The sequence below is a fragment of the Melospiza georgiana genome, chromosome 1 (assembly GCF_028018845.1).
Source record: "Melospiza georgiana isolate bMelGeo1 chromosome 1, bMelGeo1.pri, whole genome shotgun sequence".
Classification (NCBI taxonomy): Eukaryota; Metazoa; Chordata; class Aves; order Passeriformes; family Passerellidae; genus Melospiza; species Melospiza georgiana.
Window position 1 is genome coordinate 105620531 of NC_080430.1, and position 22250 is coordinate 105642780.

Genomic DNA, 22250 nt, shown 5'->3' on the forward strand with positions numbered 1-22250 from the left:
CTCTGAATCTGAGCTGAATAAGCCATACTAACTGATGTCATGTTTCTGATAAAAAAGAATGCTATGTTTTTTTGACTAGAAGCTAAAAAACATTTCCAAGGAAATAACAGAATGCCATAACATCCAGACTAGTTCTTGGGAGATTCACGATTCTAAAATTATAGAGGTTATCCTTGAACTGGCATAACCACTGGTAATACTAAAATTTTAAGTGAAAGATGTAAGTTCATTTAAGAGAAGGAAATGACAATAATTGAAAAGTATAAATTATATATATCTTACTATGCAGAAGATATAAATAAATTTTATGAGAAAGTCTAGCATCATTTAGAATACATAGTCCTTGTTAAGTAGTGCCAGATTTTCTTCTGGCTCAAAAAACATGACAACCTTTTCTTGATGCAGCGTCATATTCTGATGAGCAAAATGGATGTCTGCTATGTCCTATACATCTAAATTTGAAATCAGAAGAGAAATTGTATATTGCTATTACAACTCCTACCCAGTATACATAATTGAGCTTATCCTTCTAAATAACTGCTGTACTTAGGCAGAGTTAGAAAGTGAGCAAAACAAATTCTGGAGATGCTTTTTTGGCAGCTGTTAACATTTAGGGTGAGCTGATTTAAGATTAGCTTTGGCTTACTGTGAAGATCTAGAGTGCTTTTAAAATTTAGACAGAAATTTCGTTTCTGTTGTTTGAATTCTGGACTACTAGCTTTTTAAGATTTTCTACTGTGTAAAAAATAAAATCACATAGTTATGGCCAAATTTCATTACATTAGCTGATGATTTATCCAAACCTTTATGTAAATACCAAGAGCAAATACAATTCAAGGAAACTGAAATTTGCTTGTTATACAGTCAAAATTTAGTCATCTTGGTGCCTAGAAGCTTGCCTCTAGTTACTTTTGCTGGGGGAGACATCTGATGTATGTGATCTTTAATTAGTAGTATTCCTAAGCCATTTTTGCAGCTCTCAGAACTATTGTACTGCTGCAGGTTTCTTTGTACCTAGTGTAATTGCAGGTTTTAGAATACACCATGATGCCCCTGTAAAAAGGTTTCCCCACCTGCTTTTCCAGGTGTAACGTTTTCACATTTCTGTGAGCTACTAGCTTAATTTTCTGCAGCAGCCTTTTCACATTTGTCTTCTCAAATAAACTTTTCCGCTTTTAAGGTTGATTGATTTTCACTCTGTATTTTTGAATGTCCTGGTTAGAGATGTCAGCCTAGCAGCAGCTTTCACTTCCCTTTGATTTTGTGTTTACAGTACTTGCCACCTTAATTCTGCCTAGAAGAAATTAATTCAAGTAGGGGTTTATAAATACTGAAATGGCCTGTGCTGTCCATTCCCATTATAGGAAGTTCTGTCAATAAGGCAGCAATTCTGCTGCAGATCAAGCATGAGCTATTGAGAGATTACTGTTCATTTGCTTCAGTGAAAAAAGAAAAAATAAAGATGTTTTCAAGATACTTTTTGAGGTGGACAATCCAGGAAGCACAGACATTCAAAGGAGTAGTTTTAAAGTAGAAGGTCACTGAGAATGTTGTGGCATAGTGTACAGAATGGAGAACAGGATAAAAGGCGTTATAGGAATGGATTAGAAAACCATCTTGTGTGTATAGACCAAACCAGGAGGAGCAGTGGGAGGGGGGAAGGATCCGAATCAGTCATCCAATTTGGATTACAAGGTATATCTAGGTTGGACATGATTGACCTCTGATTCCATTGTATTCTGAGCTGCAGTTTTTACACAGAAATGAATCCTTTGGGGAATTAAAGCCTGCATGGATCCTATATTTCAAGATTCTTCATTCAGTATGTTTACAGATCTTTCAGCAAGTGATAGCTTAGGTTCTTCTTGCAATTGTTTCTTTATATAAGAATATATTTATAAGAAAAATTAAGCAACTAGGTTTTTCACACAGATTATTAAACACTGCTTAATTTTATGAGACTATAATAAGCTACTCAAGAAGTGGTACATGATTTCTTCACCAGCAAACATTTGATCACCAAAAAAAAGGCAGACGCACTCTTACTGCTCACCAGAAATTAAAACGAAAGCTCAAAAATGGCATAATGAAAACATTTGCATAAAAATGGCACAATGAAACACTAGCAGAATTTCTGTTACTATGTTACAAAAGTCTAAACATTATTTTAATGCTTTGTAGATATACATTCATGGCATATATCTGGACAAGCAGCATTTAACATCAAAGTTTAGTCAAAAACAATGAAATTCTATTAGTCTAGCAATGTGTAGTGATAAATAACTGTACTTGTTAGATGACTTGGCTGTGTTGCAATCAACATAAAGAACTAAATGCATAAAAGATGCTTCTGAATTCTCCATTTTACAGTGGGTAGTGCCTAACAAAAGAAGAAAGAAGAGACATAAATGGATGCTGATGTAAGCAGAGGATGCAATGGGTCATCTTGAAATATGGTTGATGGGCTAAAAACAGTCATTGGGGGATGGAAATGGAATGCAAAATAGTACAGGTTGCAGGATGCTATTTTGCAGAAGTGAAGCAGAAGCATCAGTGTCAAAAGGCACACCCACGCAGAAAATGTCTCCAGCTTCTCCACTTAAAATGTCTAAACTGAAAATTTATGGAATTACATAATTTTGATTAAGTGAAACTACTGTAATAACTGTTCACTGGATCACTAATGGGAGGACTTGGCACAGAGTTATAAGTTGTTTTATAGTTAAAAACGCATTTTGTGGCTGTCTGTACATTAATCTATAGGGTTCATATCACTTTCCTGTGAAATTTTGCAGATTTGCATGTTCCCTTCTTTTCAGTCAGAGTTTGATGTGTGAAAATTTACTGGGAAAGAGGAAACATAACCAGTTGATAAGCTTGGCTCTTCTGTCAGCTCTTCACAGCACCATAAGCAAGCTTGGTAGCCTATCACATGGTGCAGGAATGCTTTCACTTCCAAAGTGAAAACCAGTGTCAGCTTAAAAGGCTTGTGACGACGAGGACAGAGCAGAGAGCCTGCTCTCAGAGGCATGGGAGCAGGCTCTTCTTTCCACACCAGCATGAGGATTTATTAGAGCAATTTCATGACTGGCAGAGAAAACCTGATGGCACACTCACTCCTCTCTGTTAGAGCAGCTTGGGCAGGATATGCGTAGGAGTTTATTTTAAGTAACTAAATAAAAGCTTCAGAAAAATTACAAATATTAACCAACAACCTAACCAACTGCTGCTCCCATTTTTTTGAGAATACTTTTGTGTATTTCCAGTTTAGATGCAGCTTATCTCTATGAAGTGAAATGATATGGCAACAGTGCTTTTGTGATACAGCATTGCTGATCAGCATCTGATTTGGTCTGGCCAGTGAGAGCCAGTGAACCTCTTGCTGGTCTCTCTTGCTTTCTTTCTTATGAGGAAAAGCTGAGACAGTTGAGCTTGTTTAACCTTGAGAAGCATGAGGAGCACCTCTTTAATGTATGCAAGTGTCTGAAGAGGGAGTGCCAAGGAGATGGAGCCTGGCCTTTCTTGGTGGTCCCAAGAAATAGGACAAGAGGCAACAGGCAGAAAGTGATGCATAGGAAGTTCCACCTGAACATGACAAAAAGCTGCTTTACTGTGTGGGTAAACAGTAAAGAAACACACTGAAACAGGTTGCCCAGAGAGATATGGAGTCTCCCTCACTGGAGATACTTAAGAACTGTCTGGATGCAATTCTATATGATGGACTCAGGGATGGCCCTGCTTGAGCAGGGAGGTTGGAACTGGACCCACTGTGGTACTTCCCAACCTGATCCATTCTGTGATTCTTCCCCTCCCAGATTACAATTATGTCATGTGGGGGTGAGGCTGAGTTCTGTTTTCTCCTCCTGATTTCCTGAGGTAAGCAATTTCTTCACTTATGCCCTAAACATCTTGTGAGAAATAGTCATTATTACTGATGGGGACTGCCTCTGCCTACCTGTCATATTTCTTGGAAATGTGCTTCATGGTCTATACAGGGCTGAACTGAGTAGCTTTGTACGAGAGTGGAAAGATGCCCAGAGCACTTTTCTGTCCATAACCCCACAAGACTGCCCACTGGAGCTTGGTATAGGTAAAGGTAAATGCAAACCTTGTTCCCGGAGGATGTAAAGTTGTCAGATGTTGTCCCAAGTTTCAGCCAGCAGATTGTGGAGGAAAGGAGATGCTGGGGCCATCTCTCCATTGGGACCAGAGAGAGTAACAATGCTTTTAACACAGGCCAGATCAGGACTTCAGTTCTTGGAATAAATGACAGTCCTTTGTCTTGGTGGTGTGATTAAGGATCAACAAAGAGTATCTAGTAGTTTTAAGTAGAAAACATTTTCTCCCTTCTCTGCTTCTCTTCATTATTATTTGGATCAAATCACATGTACTGGCTTCAGTACAAGCATGTTTAAAGATTTCAGTTAACTAAGTTACAGGAGACATTTCCAGAGAAATCTAAGAAATTTTAGAAACTGAAATCACATTGAACTCATACATCTTTTTATCTGATATTAAAATGTATAGTCTGTCTTGGTAAACAAAGCAATGAATTCATCCTCTTGTATGTAAAAGAGAATATATGAAAAATCTTTTCAGATAAGAAGGGCAAAGGGTGATTTTAAATGTGTCTATAGTTTTCCTGCTCTTTTCCAATGCCACAAAACCTTCAATTAAGAATTACTATATCTCTTTTCAAGTGCATTTCTGGGATATAGCTACACCTGCAAAACATATGTTGCACTTATTTAGCTCAGTTATGATCAGATTTTAAAATCTTAATATACTGAGACCAGGTGGTTGCTCCAAATTGCTCCCAGTCAATATTTTGTGGGTTTAATTTGGAAATGCCACAGGGATTCATCCTACTCTTGTATTATTTCTGATCTATCACAGTGTTTGCTAGTGGGTGGCTGTCATTTGTTGACATGACATGTTTGTTTTATATGGGTCTGCTGATGTTATGCAACTTCATTTAGGCAGTTACATTGTGAAAAGAGAAGTGATAAAAGACCTGTGAGAAATATTTATTATGACTTTTTCATTATTGTAAAAAATGTTTCTGTTGCTTTTCTTTGTTGTTTTCTGAAGAATCATCATATTTTGCATCATAGAATTCAGGTACATTTTTGTCTGTATCACTCTGCTTAAATACCAGAGTAATTGAGGTTTGAAGTTAACATTAATCAACAGCTAGCCTTTACAGGTAGTGCAGTATATGCTTACACTTTAATGGGAGTGGGTGTAAAATCATTCATATTGCAATAGTAAAAAATGTTCAGTTTGCAATGTCAACCTTGCATAAATAAAACCCAAAAAATTTGTGACAGAAATCTTGATGATGGGATTCTCTTAATGAATGATATTTGGCTGTAGGGAGTTAAAGCAAGGTCAGCTTTCCATAGAGCACTAGATGGCTGTGGTGAAAATAGCTGGTCACTCAGTTACTCAAAAGCTGCTCCTGGAATAGTGCAATGAATAGGTAGTGCAAGGAATGAGTTTTCCCACACCACAAGGTTGCTGAATTCCAGAACCATACACACAGAGATAACTTCCATCTCTGTATTTGCTAATAAGCTGTACACATATGGAAAACGTGGAATGTGAATGAAGCACTGCAAATGTCAATCCTTGAAACACTTCAAGCACATACATACCTCTATTCTGCATGGAATGTATATGTACACTGTTGTTGGACATTCTTGTATTTGCACATGGACCAGATGTTTGAACATATATATGGCTGATATATTTATTATCTAGACATGTAACTGCAGTTTGGATATATATTTTGCAGAACTTTCCAAAGGATGACTTAGACTTTGACATATGACAGCTCCTAGTTTGTTGACTGTCAGTAATGACTTCATATTGCTCTTCCGGAGTCATCAATATACATACCACGTTCATTTCTTGTGCTTCAGTAATTTCAGGTGCAATATAATGTTTGTTCAGCTGTGCTTGCCATCTTTAAAGTGCATTAATGTACTCTGAGAAGGCAAAGTGACTGGCGCAGAAATGAGTAATTACAGTAATGGCTAGTTGTTATTCTTGTTTATTTTGGGAAGTATTCTAATTAGCTGTTTAGTAAATGGCTACTTCCTATACATAGCTGTTATCTATATTAATTCCTGAGGTAAGACACATTTGATTTAATACTGAACCTTTCACCTCACCTAGAAATAGTGTTGACTTCTATGCATACCTGTTCTGTAACCATATGCCAATGCACTGGTACTCCCACTGCTACCAGGCTCTGGCAGGTCCTAGAGAAACATTAAAGGTGCTGTGGAAGGCAGTGCAGACTGAAATTACCCCATCCTGTGAATTAGGAATGATTCCATCTTCCCTTTCTACTCCTGTAACTTGCATTCAACTTTAGTTCAGGAGCCAACAACCAATGTCTTCCAAGTCTATAGCAAAATAGGTCCTTTCTGGGTGAGAATCAGTAGTGGTGTGAACTTGCCTGTGTGAAATAAGAATGCTGTTGAAAAAGTGGATTGGCAATGAATTGCAGTAGTTACATATAAGCAGAAATCTTATTTTGAAAAGTAATGAAATAAGGTAAAATGGAGGATATTAGAGCCTGGTCACTGGTCTGGAAATATACTGAAACCTAAGGTGTTGATCAAGTATTCACTTGTCAAGTGAAAAGGACCATGGATGAGTCTCTTACTCTTAAGAGCTAAAAGGTATTCCAGTTCAATTGCATAAACTATGTTTAGCCATGACTGATGAGTCAATACACAAGATGAGGCAATAAAAATCAACATGAAAAAAGAGTTCATCTTACTTTCCTGCCAGTCTTTAATGTTTTTGATCATCCTCTATTTGTCTATTGATTTGATGGCATCATTTTCCAAAATGCTTTCCTTCTTCCTGTTCTTCCCGGGGTTCATGAAGGATATGGCTTTATCATTTGCATAAAAGGAATAGGAGGTTTTCATCTTTACTTTTATCTGACATGAAGCGTTAAAGTACAAGTCTTCAAAATTCTCAGATCTTTTTCAGCCCATTTGAACTAGAAACCTCTTTTTTGGCAATCTGAAGTAAAGTTTGGTAAATGAAGACATACAGGTTAACAACATTTTTCTTCTGCTTGTGTAATCTATTTTTATACTAGTTGTTTTGATTTTTTTGCTGTTTAGGGAGGATTTTGCATAGAATTTTTAAGAAAAGGGAATGAGATAGCATTGGAGGGTTTCAGCTGAAGTAGTGTTTCTGCTTCTAGACCATGTACTTCAGGGAGGATTGGGACCTGCAGGATAAAGATCAGGAGAAATTATTGAGAGGAAAGGCTTCATTTACAATAATCGCATAGTGGAAAAAGAAAATTAAGAGGAGATACTATAACCTTTACTTAATCGGAAGGTTAAGAGTAAGGAAACTTATTTTTCCATTCTATAAAAGGTATGATAAAATCTAGCAGGATTGCTTTTCAGATATTAAGTTTTGGTAGGGTGGTTGATAAAATAACCATCTGCAGTTTATCCTAGGTCGTTTGTGGTTTTTCTATGATCATGAGGAAAGAAGGGGCAAAGCAGAATCGAAATGACAGTGTGAAAGAAGTAGTTTTGGGAAAGTAGAAGTAGACAGTGGGAAAAGCAGTTAATTCTCTGAGGTGGAGGGCTATTTGAGGGTTTGGCTACACAGGAGGACTTTGTGAGGACCTGGAAATCTAATTTTTAAGAATTATTGCTGTAAAAACTGTTTTTAAACTAATTAAGAAGTGAAAAATAGAGTTTATAGGATTGTTTGGGACTCCTTGTTCTTTAGAGTGATGTTTTGTTAGTAAGTTTTGAAGTTCAGCAATATGCCAATCCTGAGTCTCTAGTTAACTGGGAGGGCGGTTCACATTTGACATATGCAGCGGAGCTGTCAGTTTGCAGCAAAAAACAGGGCAGGTCATGTTTCCAGTGTTAATTTACACTTGACATCTTATTTATACCTGGGAAATGCTGTTATAAAATATTAGAACACAAATAATGCTGGCACAGCAGGGTTTTCAAAAACAGAATTGTGTTGAATTTCTTCCCACAAAGTTAGGAAATAAATGCATCTAATATTAGAAAACTCTGTGCTAATTGTAGGAAGATGCCACACTAGTTACAGCATTCTCAAGCCATTGGTTTTTTCCCCAGGGAGAAAGAGATGAGACCCACTGAGCACTAACAGTAATGAGACTTCTTCAGTCGCAGTAATTATGTTCCAATTTAGATAAAATTTCAGTGTGCTCTTGAAATGTTTCCGTTTTATTGTCTGTGTGTATTTAAAGCAGTAGAACTCTGTGTTACCAGCATCTCTAAACACCATGCATTAAGAAACTGTAGCATTTAGTCTGGCTTGCTTCCAGCATCCATAGGATTCTATTGAAACTTTTATCTGAACTTGAAATATTAAAAAGTCTTTACTGATACAAAAGTATCTTACCCCTGTGGGTAAAAATGGTTAATTTTCAGTCTTACCAGTCTTTCTAGAGGTTTCTGTGGTGCTGTGGTTGGGGACTGGGGGTATGTGCTGATTTTACGGAAGACAAAAAATATCTGACATTTTGTCCATCCTTTTGGGGGACCAACAACATTCCCTAAGAGTATAGATTCCTTCAGTAAATTTGAATGCTGCATTACTGTTTATTGGTAGGTGTCATTCTGGATCTCCCTTAAAACAGCAAAAAGGTCAATAATAGGTGTTTGCATAACTCTGTGCCCTTTCAGAAGACCGTAGTGTCTGAGGACAAGTGCAAAGGTAGTTTCCCCTGCAACATTTTGATTACTATAGATTCGTTTCAAGCCTCCTTGGAACACTTGAAGACAAGTCACGTAGGGGTATCCAGTTATGGTGTTACCGGAAAGTCTCCAATCCCCTAACTCACCTGCTAGATTTGCTCCCTAATTTCTGTTGCATCATTATAATTGTGAATGTATAATACAGCAAAGTAGCTCTATTTATGAAAAAGAAAAAACAAAAGTAAAGGTAGAAGTCTTTTCAGTGCTTTGAGTAGGAAAAAAAATCAGTCCTTTTACCACCAAAAAAAATCAGGAAGTAAATTACATCTTCTGAATTGGTTTTGCTCCCTCAAAGTAGAAATTTCAGTAGTTATAACTGAAAACTCCCAGGCCTGACACAAGATTTTTCCAGGCAGCTAAGTAAGCTTTAGATACAGCACATGGTAGTCACAGTGGACCTATCATAGTTGAAACATGAAATAAAGTGAGCAGTTCCAAATCAAGATATTCAAAAACATCCATCAAGCTCCAGAAATCCTTGACTTATGTTTCTTTTTATTCAGCTGCTGGTACCCAAGTTTTGGGACTCCCTTGGATCTTGTTCTCACACAAGTGATGATTAGAGACTTACTTTATTTTTAATGCTGAATGAGTTTCTCACATTCTTTATCACATAATATAAAATATAACTGTGCTGTTGAACCAAAATGGAGTTTTTTTGCTAAGTGTGCTGAGGTGGCACTCCTTGAAGAAGCTGTGTATGTCTACTAAATGGAATGTGATTCTCTAGTACAGTTAATTTACAGTTCATCCAAAGATGTCTTGGAGATAATGGCTTGATTAATGAAACAGATGACAAATGCAATAGCATCAAATGTAGGGGGATGTTTCTCTTAAAAAAGTGAATTAATTACTTCCCTTTTATAGAGACATTTTTGTTAAACTCTTCAGGAAAAGAAGCCCTTCATAAAATTGATAGACTACATACATTTCACTTATAAATTAAAATAAAATTCTTAATAAATTCACTTTAAGAATTTTCACAAGTCCACCTTCTCTAACTAAAAAACAACTCATAGTAGAAATCCAGACAAAGCCACATATATCCCTCACCTATCCATCAGAAAACATTGAAACACAGTACTGGGGCATGGGCAGAGGAGTAATTCACTAGTGAAAAGGAAGAAGAAATCATGAAGTCTACAGATTGCTTAGGGAGAACTTTCTTCACTCCAGGCCATATCTATGTAGACAACAGATGCAATATTTTATAGACAGAGAGGTGCATATATAGTACATTTCTGCAGGCATCAAACAGCATGAAACCTTTTACATTACAGGATGAAAATAGTTATTGATGAAAAGGAAAATCGAAAAGATTGGCTTCTGACTTAAAATCAGAAAAAGGGTCTGAGAAACAGAGCTGCTGTCTCTTATAATTACAAACTGTAGTTCATTTTTTTGCCATTTCCCCAGTCTCTTTGAAGACCTTTGACCAGTGTTATGATCTCTCTGCTTCTCTGCCAGGATAAGCAAGCAAATAATTACACTCTTGGGGGATTTTCTAAACATTGCATCCAGTTTTCTTCTTCTGTTTACTTCATATCAAAGTTACTCCTGTCAGTCCCTCAAGCTGCTTCTGGCTTAACTGCCTGCAAGTGAGAGAATAGGCAGTCATGTCTGATGATACTCTTAATACACACTAAGTTGACAGAAAAAGGAGTCAAGGAGAATTCCTCTCCAGAGCTGACATGATTGATCACTTTGATGTGTATTAGCTTTCTTTAAACTACCCTCAGAAAATGGCAATTCAAAGTCCAATTTAATACTCTCCATGCTCGTGCCTTCTTTTAAGTAAATATCCCTGTTAAGTCTTGTAGGACATGCTCTTAAACACATTTTTGCTGATTAGAAAATCAGCACGATGCTGACAGAATTCACTATTAATAAATTCAGTTCCACATAAAAATTTTTAAACCCTTTCAGTGTCAGAAGACTTGGAGTCACATCATGTAACAAAGTATTGTGTCATTATCAAATCTACAGTTTTGATGTCTGAAGGGACAGCAGATGAGTTGACAATTGTCCTGTTTCCATAATCTACTGGAGACAGTCTAATCACTTTTTTATTTGGCATTATTCTAGGACTATGGCAACTCTACACCAGTATTTTCAGGTTTACTTTCAAAATAGCACTTAAAGTAGTTTTGTAGTGGCTCATGTCACAGTGTCTCAGGTCTTCATTTTGCAAGTAAAAAGAAATTGAGGTTTGTGAAGAGTGAACATTTCCTGAGAGTCAACTGGGACTTGTTTTGTTTGCAGCCATTATCATTAATACTTGAGTTTTGCAAATAATGGTTGTCTTAGGCAATGCAAGACTGCTATTTATCCTTTTTCCACTGGGATCCCTTCTAGAAAAAGGGAGAATCTTGTATTGCAGTGGGAGACATTATATATTTTTCCTTAAATGTTTTTTATTATTTAAAAGGATTAGAAAAATATCTTCAGTGAAATTATAATCTGAGGTGCTTTTAAATTGAAGAAATGTATTTTGAGTGTCCTTCTTAAAATTATTTCATAGCTGCAAAAGAGAAAAATCAAAGTATATAGGGGAAGAAGAAGTAATCTATGTGCTACTGTTCTGGTTTGGACCTTCAGATTTCCATCATTTAATATTCTCAGTTGCTCCCATTTATTTCATATACAGCATTAAGATAAGCAGCACAGCTAGAGCATGTGATTTTATCTGAACCAGAACTGCGGAAGAGATACAGACAGTCCTTGTTATTATCCCTGTTATTATGTACAAAGATACATTTGATAGGAAGCCCAGAAACCATAAATTTCAGTTCCAGCTCTCCTCCTAATTGCTGTTAATATTTCTATTTCCTTCACATTACACATGGTTCTTATTTCTAACTTTGACAGTATCTTTCAGTGGTTCATTTTCACAAAATATTGGACAGCTTCTTCAAGGTCACTTTTAGCAGAGCTGGGAACAGACTTCAGATTTCTATTGCATTGGCATTAAGACTCATTTGCTTTGCCAACCCTGCAACAGGATTATGGAAAATAATTTTTATATTGCAAAACATTTGCACTAAGAAGTGAATTTGGATGGTGTTGTAATGTTCATTTTTATGTTTTCAGCTAAGAAAACCTATTTTTCTGAAAACAGTTTTGTATTCATTTGAATGTGTATATTCAGAGCCTGTTATGGAATCTTTTGCCTATTTCTTATAAGCAGGACATCTGCTGATGAAAGCTACTAAAAATGTTAACATTTGAGTTAATAAGCTTGTCTTTCATCTCATTTTGCAAGATGCAGCAGAAGTTCTTTAAGGACATGAGATGTCTCAAGCTATTTCTAGTCATGCATAAAGCTCTTCACTAACAGGTCCGGTTTGAATCCTGCACAGCTCAGTGTTTGAAGTGCCACTACCATCTAAGAAGTATTTGGAACCTCTGTGAGATGAGTTTTGGTGAATTTGTGAATTTCCAGTTCGCTGTCCAAGGGGCTTTGTTAGTTCTTCAGTGCAGAAGCATCCCTTTAGAGTTTGCTGGGTTCCTGTCCCAGCCCAATGAAACCTTGATTCCCTGCTAAGAGCTCCTGCCACTGGAGGCATGTTAAACTCACTGCCTATTTGCAGGGAGCAGTAAAGTGATTATTACTATACTTACAGGAAATGAGGTGGAGAATTAGAAGGTAGAGAAAAGAATTCTGGCTTGGCCTTCTTTAAAACCTTCATAATTGGGGTTCTTTTGCCTCAACTCTTGATTTTTGGGTCTGACTTATGGTTAAATCACTCTGCCTTGGTCATTCTCTTTTCAAAAAACACACAGAGAGGGGGGTGGTGTTCAAAGATGATGCTGTTACATCAAATGAGGCATTTGTTACTCCATCATTGGGAAGATTTAGCTCAATCTCCTTTCTATATTAAATTAGGTCCCAATCCATCTTTTGCATTACCTTTGGCTATTAACTGAAGTGGCTAATTCAAGAGCCCAACCATACTCTATTCTCATGTAATCAATATAAACAGGTATTATTTTGAATATTAGATAACTAAAATCAGTTAGGTTTAAAGTCACAGATCTCAGCAGTCCCTTCTAGAACCAAAACCCAAAGGGGTGACTTCTCCATACAAGAAAAATACAAGAAAGGTAGAACTCCAATACCCTGAGGCCATTGCTTCTTACAAAATAATTCTTTCCCTTTAACAAGAGCCCTTCACCACTGCAGATAGGAAGCTGCAGAACAGGAGAGGAGTGAAATTGGCACCATGCAGTGAGTAGGGTCATCAAGATGATGAGGGCTTGCAAGGTGGGGAGGCTGAGAGCTGGGTTTGCTCAGTGCTGCTTAGAAAGGGGTGTGAATGCATTGCTATTTTAGCTTTACCTGTTGACAAAGAAATTCCATTTTGATATTAGGGAAAATAATTTACAGGTAAGGTGGTGATTAAGCATTGGAGCAAATCTCTGAGAGAGGCTGTGGCATCTCCATCCATACTCAGAAGTTGACTGGACATGGTCCTGAGCAGCCTGACCTTACTTTAAAGTTGGCTTTAACTTTTAGGCTGCCCTTGCTCTGACCAAAGGGTTGAACCAGATGACTTTCAGAGGTCCCTGCCAGCCTAGATTATTTTATGACTCTGTCCCCTGAAGCTGCCTGACTTGGCAGAGCAGAGCTGTGCTGCAGCCAGAAAGGAACTGCTCTTGTACAGCGTGTCCCTTCCTTGCCTGCCCTGGGCCACTGCCCCATGCTGGGCTCTCATGTTTTTCTTGCTAAGTGTGGATGGGAAGAGCAGATGTCAGCTGAGCCACAGCAGCCTTCTACTGTTCCTGGGATATTATCGGCTCTGGGGTACAGCCATTATTATTTGTGCAACAGAGAACTGAATGTGCAGCAGAGAACTGAATGTGGAGAGTCAGTGCCTTTGAATTCATCATAGGAACTTTGATCTTTCTGTTTGAAAGTACTTTGACAGTTTCTTTTAAAACATCTGACAAAAATAGCTCAGTCTGGAAGCCAGCAGGTGTTTAGGCACTTTTTTTATTGCATATATTAATAAAAAATGAGTCATTTGTGTTAATCTGTGTTAGGCTGTTACAGATCTGCTTTGTACTGCATTAAAGAGATATTAGCCAGGAATATTCAACATCTCTATAAGGAATGCTTCACTGTGTTCAAATATGACACGGCAACATACTTATGTCAATACAGATAAGGGCTTAATAAAATGGGGAAAATAAATTTACTTTCAATGTTTGAGCATGGACATATGGTGTCAAACAATTAATTGCATTGAGAAGAAGGACTCTGTGTTCTAGGCTGCCACAGACTGAGCATTAAAAGCTACAGAATTGGCCCATAGTCTTGAGAAAAAAATAAAATGCAGATGCAGGTAAAACTTCTTATATAAATGGCTGTGTCAAGTTCTGTGATCTCTTTCTGTTATGCCACCAAATTTCCCAACAGATGTGTAGTTCTCTATGATACTTTACTGTCCACTTGCTAGTCCAGCTTTTTTTGTGCTTCCTTTGTGTTTGCTGGAGAAAAAGGAGATAAGGATGGGACAGCTAACATGAAAGCCTCAATTTTTACTTATTTTAGTATTTAGAACAGAGAATAAAAAGGTTGCACTTCAAAGGCTAGATAAATGCTTTTTAATGTTATTCAGCCACAGCACAGAATTACGTCAGAATTACGTTTTCCAAGATGCTTTGTTGCATTTAATGTGAATAGGCTGTAGAAAATATATAAAGACATGAGAATAAACAACGCTTCTTTTTCCCTGAGCACACCTGTCAGCAAAAGGATGATTTAAGGCCTTTGCCCAGAGAAGCAGGGCCTGGGTGCATGACACATCACAGGGAACCTCTGCTTTCTAAAACTGTGCAGTCTTTGATTTCCACTCCAAATATCCTGCAGTGTCAAACAGACAGATTTGGATTTGAGCTCCTTTGCAAGTATTTTGTCTGATCCAAAGTGCTGAAACTGACAGGGACAGATACACTTGCATGAGAATGTAGACATACAAAATTGCACTGGCTATACTTTATAGTGTTTTGTAAGTACAACAAAGTGGAATTTTGCATCTTTTTAGTCCTATTATTTTAACCAACAATATTTGGTTAAAATATTGTTATATCAGGGATATTGTCAGTTTATGCCCTCATTTACTTGATGCTTTTTCTTACTTTTTTTTTTTTTAATTGGGTCCATTTAAAAGAGGCAAACTTGAAAAAACATAATATGTGATACAGTGCACCATCTTTTCTCTGAAAGTGTGTAATTATAAAGAGATTGCTTTTTTGTATAAATTTTCCCGATTTTACATTATTAATTGTAAATTTTTGTATACTAATAAGGAGTTGAGATGGTGACTGTATAGGTCACCAGAAGAAAATCAAGAAAGATGACACTGAATCATTAACACTGCCATATGTTTACAGCTTTGTACATGAAAGGAGAATTTTCTAATCATGACCTGATTCTGGCAGCATGTCTGTTTTCCACCATCTTTTGCAAGTGGAACTTGAAATCAAACAAAATGTACAGACTACTTAAATTTTTCTGTTTAAAATACCAGAGTCTGTTTTCTCTCAGGCATGAATCAGAGGTTGAACTCAAGTTTAGGGAACTGAGCATATTACTATTTGAAGTACTGTAAGTTAGCCTGCTTGGCTTGAAGCTATTCCTCAGAAAGGGCACAGCTCAGGTCTCACTCCTTGTTTGTACCTGCCAGCCCCACAAAAATGTCTCAGTCTCAATGCTTAGAGTATTCAAACTGGCACAAACTGCTTTTCTTTAGGTACCTGAATCCTGTTTCTTACTGCACCACTTGGAGGGCTGTTAAGGTACCAAACTGAATTTTCCCTGCAAATTTCATGCTTAACCACCAGCAAGTTTCTTCCTATATGTTGGTATTTTTCTCAAATTCCATGGAAGGTCCTAATATTTTCTTGTTCCTGCTATTCATTTGTCTTGATTAGATCAATTGGAAGGATCCTGTGGAAAGATCTTGGGATCTTGGGTGCATGATCTTAGCTGTGGATCTCTCGTGTGCTAAAGCAATACAAATAGTACTAAATGAGTGAAAAGGCAATAAATCATTTGAGAAAGGAGCTCTTTGTTCTGATATTTGTAGATGAAGCTCTTGGGAAAGTGCCTTAAAGTTTTAATGTCAATACACCCTACTCAGGAGTTGTGTAGGCTAATTAATATTAATGGCCTTAGGAAAAATAAATCAATTACTTTTGTATGCAAACTGAAAATTTTATGTTCTTGAGTACTATAGGAGCAATTTTGTACTTAATATGTCAATTTCTAGTAAAAGGAAATTTTAATTAAATAAGTGAATCATTCAGTGGTCAGTGATTCTGATTATTTTCACCCTTACTAGCTCCACTGAAAGCATTTTTAGGTGTTTGTGTGACACCGTTTGTGTCAAGCTCAGCAGTGGTACTTCCATTTTGGAAGAAGATAAAAAGGGACATACCAGCCTTGCAAAGTTGTCAAGACAGTTTACCAGCCTGTATGCAAAATCTTTTTCTGCATTCTACTATGATGATTGAAGAAAACGTTTTCTATCAGTGTCTCAGCCTACTTCTTTGTAATACACATCTTAAAAATGATCACTTAACATGTGGCTGTTTTGAGGAAATACATGCCAAAGCAAAATACTAAGATCTTCAGATGAAAATGCTATATTTGTCTTCCTAATTACTGTCATTGCTTTAATTAGTAAGATCTTGGGTTTGAGCTATGACCTTGAGGTTAAAAAAATATTAATTATCAGTCTTTGAAAAATGCTAATTAATCCAGTCAACCATTAAATTGTTTAGATTACATTTGATAGTATTTCATTAATGTAAAAATAAACTCAGACTTTTTTAATGTCTGAGATGTCATTTAAATTAGCCTTTACTCCTAAATAATGTTTCATATTTTAAAACACCATTTTTCTCACTAACGTAGACATTCTTGTATGTCTTGAAAAATGTTTGTTATGCAAGTCATTTTACTAAAATCCAAGTTCAGCAGAATACTTGGGCATTTCAACTTCTTATTTGCACATTAGTGTTTGCTAGTTTACTGATCAGTGTTGAATTCCTGTCCAGGACTGAATGACCATTTATTTAATCCGAGTTGAAGCTTCTCCCTGTGGTATGGAAAGACAGCCAGAGTGCTGTCCTCTGTAGATTTCTTTGTGAGATTTGGTGTTAGGAATGTCTGGGGCACTTTGTGGGCAAAAGGGAAGAGATCTGTTGTCAGAGAAGGGCATCATTAGGGAACCTTGTGGTTTGGGACAGCCTAGAGGCACTGCAGATCAGGATAGAAAAAGACCATTAAACAGAGTCTGATCCCAACCAGAACTCAGCCCACAGAAAGATGGATCAAAACTAATCTTATTCCCATCTCTAAAAGGAGTGCACAGTCCATTCCTGTACCACACAATGGGGCAGTACAGAACCCTCAGCTTGCTCTCACTGTGTGTAACAGGAGGCTGGAGTGTTAGTCCTTAGAAATAATAAAGTGCCATGGTTCCCTGAAGGAGCCTGTGTTCCTGTCAGGCTTCCTGGTACAGGTGCAGAGTGTTTGGGTTTGCACCTGCCTTGTGTTTGATCCCATCTTCTCTGTGAGGGGCTCTGCACTTCCAGCACACCGGTGCCTCCTGTACCAACAGCTCACAGAGCTGGTGGGAGAGAATCACTGGGGTTTTTTCTAACCACCATGGCAACTTAGCTGTGTAATTATAGAAATTACCTTCCTTTACCCCATTCTTAATGGGGCAGGGGGGACCAGAGCAGAGGGAAACAGGGGAGAAGAGGAAAAAAAAAGACCTTAAAAATTAAAAATACCTAACAGCAGTGCCTTCACTAGTAAGGATATAGTTTATTAAAAAAACTATATTCAGAAATATCTAAGTGGTACATTTCCCTGCCACAGAAGACTGTCATATTAATTTTAAGTTGCTGGATATTTTCAGTCAGGGACTGTGAGAAGGAAGCCTTCCCATAAATTTCCAGCAGTTAGGCAGATACTGTGGTTAGTCTTTCCCACTTCACCCAGGAGTCACTGAGCTTCAGCTGAAGTAAGCCTCTTTGTGCAAGCAAATCTTCCTTCTTAAAACTCTTCTTCTGGTAGACTTTTTCCTTAAAAAATAAGAGATCTTTCAAGAGGTTAGACTTCCTAGTTGTATCATCAAAGAGAAAAATCTAGCTGCTTTGCTTTTAGTGATCATTGTGGTCCCTGCATAGAAATCAAAGGAGTGAGGACATGGGGCCTTGCACCTTGTGACTCTCAGCCCAGTGCAAAGCTTGCTGTGTCTGGGTTGAGATGTGCAGAGGAAGGTGTGGATGAACACATTTTAGGTGGGCAGACCCTGCTGCAGCACCTCTCAGGCAGGCGTGCAGGTCTGCATTCTGAACACTCATTGTGGCTGCCGCCCTGTGACCAAGGGGAAAAGCCTTCTTCCTCCCCCTGGCTTCCACAGAGCTGACAGACAAACTTAACTAGTTCCCTGATAATTAAGGGGTGAAAACATCAACTCCTTAGACATGGCCATCAGCATCTTTTATAGTGTCAACTAAGTCAGTGGTGTGACAGCACTGTGACAAGCTGTGAAAACGTCTTTGGTCCACAGCGCAGTGGGATGGTAGGTGGGAGTGCTGGAATGGAGGTTAATGCAGGAATGGCACAGGGTAGTGTTCACCAGAGTATTTTTTCCTAGGAGGTATGGTGTAGGTATGCTTGGATGATAAGTGTTTCCTGAGCTGTCCAGATTACCATAAACTATCAATATCCCCCTAATACAGCAAACACAGATACGGTTTTCATCTTTTCAGGACAGGCAGATTTGCAATTTTAACTCAGAGGAATCTCATTACTCTTATCCCAAAGACTGAGAAATGCTAAAACAAGATAAACAAGGAAAGCTTTCAGCCCTTTTGCAGTAAATGTTGCTTTTACATTTCAAAATGGATTTAATTGAATGGAGGAAATTTAGTTCCAGAAGCCTTGCTATGCAACTGAAAGCAAATGGGGTGATCCCACATTTGATTTTGTTTTTTTAGCTAAAACTTGTCAAAAGAATAATTTTGCTATGACTGTAGCTTTTTCAAATTAAATATCTGCAGCCTTCTCTATCTTCCTAGACAAGAACAGCACATTGAAAAGTTGCAAATGAAATGAGATAAAGCATCATTTGGCAGAAGGAGACAAGCTTGGCAGTAGTGAATGAATGGGATATTGATATTATTCTTGGCATCATGAGTGGGGCTAGGAAAGGTGGGATGTTTGGGAGTCCACTAAGCCCTGCTGTGAGGGGCTCTGTGAACCTGTGATTCACATACCAGAGACGGTGAAGGTGTTGAAGATCTGGTGATTTGTAGAAATATACACTCTTCAGATGTCCCTATCTATAGGGATTAATGATCTAGGCCCTTCCACCACACTGAGGTCTTTCCTCATGCACTCTGATGAATCTTGTGACTTTTCAAGGATTTTTCTTCCATTTTTAAGGAATTTCTTCCCTCACACAACTTCTTAGAAATTTGATAAAGTTATTACTTCCTATAGTCACTGACCATGGAAAAGGATTGTGTGGGGATTTTCCTAGTGGCTGTTGGTCTTCCTTTTCTTATTTCTCTTTTTCTGAGATAAACAATGGGATTCCACATTCTTACTCTATCTAACAGAATATTATTGAAATAAAATTGAAAACATAATGTTAGGCACAAATTACAGTGCATAAATTACAGTGTGTCATTCCTACTTTTTGCACTTCATTCTGTCTTCACAGAATAAAATTTGGAAATGGCTTACTGGCTTTTTCAAATGTAGTTCTTCAGGAATTTAAAATCGTGTGTGATGTCATTCTTGTCTGAAGAAAATGCGTCTCTAAAGAAACTCATGTAAGCATTTTGGCATTCATGTTCCTTGCTGTCCTTCATCTTTTTCATAAAGTAATGAATTTCAGATTCCAGGTCTGTTAGCTCTAATAGGTATTTAAAATGGCAGCTGGACTGTTGCCTTCTTACTGTTCAGTATTTTCTTTAAATATGTATTTTCAGTGTATTTGAACAAATCAATTTTTTTTTGATCTCCCATTCATTCTCTTCTAAATTAAATTTAGGCCAAAATCCATATAAATAGCCTTAATTGAATGTTTTTCAACAGCTTTTTCAACCTCTGTAGATATTGGCTGAGGCCAGAGTCCTGCTAGATGTTATTTTCATTGTTATCATTAGTGACTAAGAGTCTGTGGAGTGCAAAGTCCAGTGCAGCCACAATTAGCTGTGCAGGCTCCTTTTCCCATCCTACCCTAAATAAGATTTTATAGAACACAGATCCATTTAGATACAAATATGATGAGTATTTTTGAGGACTTTGGGGCTGCTGAATTTATTATCATATTTATATAAATCAATGTTGATGAAGATGTTTGAAAACTGCATAGGTGGAAATCATAGCTAATTGGACCTCACATATTTTGGTCCTTCTAGTGACCATGTGCACTTTTGTAGTAGTACTATTCAAGAATAATTTGGGGCTCTTGCTTACTTTTTTCCTTTTGAGAAAAGCGAAAGTGTGTTTTGACTTGGATGGTGCTCAAAGGCGTTTAACAATTTTGAGTTGAAAAAGACCTTCTGTGCATGAGAGAACTTCCCTGATTTCCTTCCACTCCATCAGCTGATCTCATAAAAATGTGCTTTTAAAATCTACCATTAATCCTCTTTGTTTCTCTCAGAGAACACCACTGGCTGGGGTGGTTTTGCTCCTTTTTGGTTTTTTTTCCAAATTAGATCCAAGTTATATCTAAAAAACTTATCCAAGTTTTTTTCCAAATTAGATCCAAGTTATATCTCTGGATGCCCCAGCACAGGAAGGATGTGGACATGCTGGAGTGAGTCCAGAGGAGGGCCACAAAGATGATCAGAGGGCTGGAACACCTCTCCTATGAGAAAAGACTGAGAGAGTTGGGGTTGTTCAGCCTGGAGAAGAGAAGCCTCCAGGCAGACCTTACAGCCTTTCAGTATCTAAAGCCCTGCGAGAGAGCTGGAGAGGGACTTTTTACACGCATGCAGCAATAGGACAGGGTATGATGGATTTAAACTGAAGGAGGACAGGCTTAGATTAGCTATTAGAAAGAAATTCTTCACTGTGATGGTGGTGTGGCACTGGAACAGATTGCCTGGAGAAGGTGTGGATGTCACATCCCTGGAAGTGTTCAAGGCCAGGTTGAAAGGGGCTGGGAGCAGCCCCATCTTGTAGAAGGTGCCCCTGCCTATGGCAGGGTGAGGGTTGGACTGCATGATCTGAACTAAACCATGCTGTGGGTCTGTGGCTAAGGTAGCACTCAGCACAGACAGAACACAGAGAGTTACTTTAAATGTCATGCATCATACCCTGAGGTTTCATTTAAGAGCCAAGCTAGAGGGGCCTGAAGAGGAAGTTAGACTATTCCCTGAAAGCTGCTATTTGCCTCTGGATTCATTTTTCTTCCAATAGTAAGATAATCTATAGTCAGACTAGGCTACCACAGCCTTAGATGTCCAAGTGCAAGAAATTAAGGAAGAAAATAACATTATAGTAGTACATAAGCAAAATAAACAAATGTAAACCTGTACCACAGAGTGTGACAGATGTGTGTTACTTTGATAAAGAACAGAAAAATGAAACCAGGTTCCATGGTTTGAAAACAGTACTCCATGGAAAATGTCCAACATTAGGAGCCTTAGAGCCTCTCTTGCCTAAGACACACCAGTCTTTCTCTAAATATTTGTATTTTTACTAGAAATTAATTTTACTTTTTGTGATTATGTTCCAGTTACACTATGCATAGCTTCTGCCAGCAGCTAACACTCACTGTTTTAATGTTCTCTTCCTTCTAGATATTTCAATACCTGTTGCTTTTAGTCATTCAGCACAGACCCCACTAGAGAGAATAAAGGAAATGACCTTTTGATAGAAAGGACAGTATTAGTTACAGCTTTCAACTTGCTTTGAAAGACAAGGTGTACTGAAGCTGATTTCATACTCAGGTATATGATGAAGAGGTTTCTTAATATTTTTGAATGTTGTCTACCTGCATGTCCTAATTCTTAATCCATTTTTTTCTCTGACATTCAAGTGAAAGTCTGAGCCTCTGGTACCATGTAATGGGATGACATCATAACCATTTGTCACAGCATTTATCATAGAGTGGTGTACATAGATTATGTGAACTGTGCACCTTCAGCCTGTCTGGTTTCCCTCCATTTCTTTATTTTATTGCATTTTTCTGAATTTCTTATTGACTATATCAGCTTGTTTCTGTCCAGGTGAAATGACATTTTAAATGAGGTAACTAAAGCAGCCAGTTGAGTCATCGTGAATGTTCTTGAGCTGAACTCTCGAACTGTTGTTTTTACAGAGAAAAGATACTCTCTTTGTTTCTGGTTTGAGTGTCCATGTGTCCATTCCCAGGCACTGCCCAGGAGTGAGGCTGGGGCTGCCTTGTGGTGGTGTTAACAGGA

General features: G+C 37.8%; 1 protein-coding gene across 8 annotated transcripts in view; it reads left to right on the forward strand.

Annotated features, from left to right (window-relative positions):
* DLGAP1 (DLG associated protein 1) overlaps positions 1-22250 on the forward strand; it is a 407137-nt gene that overhangs the window by 181634 nt on the left and 203253 nt on the right. The window contains exon 1 of one of the 8 annotated variants that reach the window (XM_058041376.1): positions 3816-3876. The exons of the other annotated variants lie outside the window; for them this stretch is intronic. The gene's annotated coding sequence lies outside the window, so the exon portion shown is untranslated. Of the gene's footprint in view, positions 1-3815; positions 3877-22250 lie in introns of those variants that run through there. 8 annotated transcript variants of the gene reach the window in all.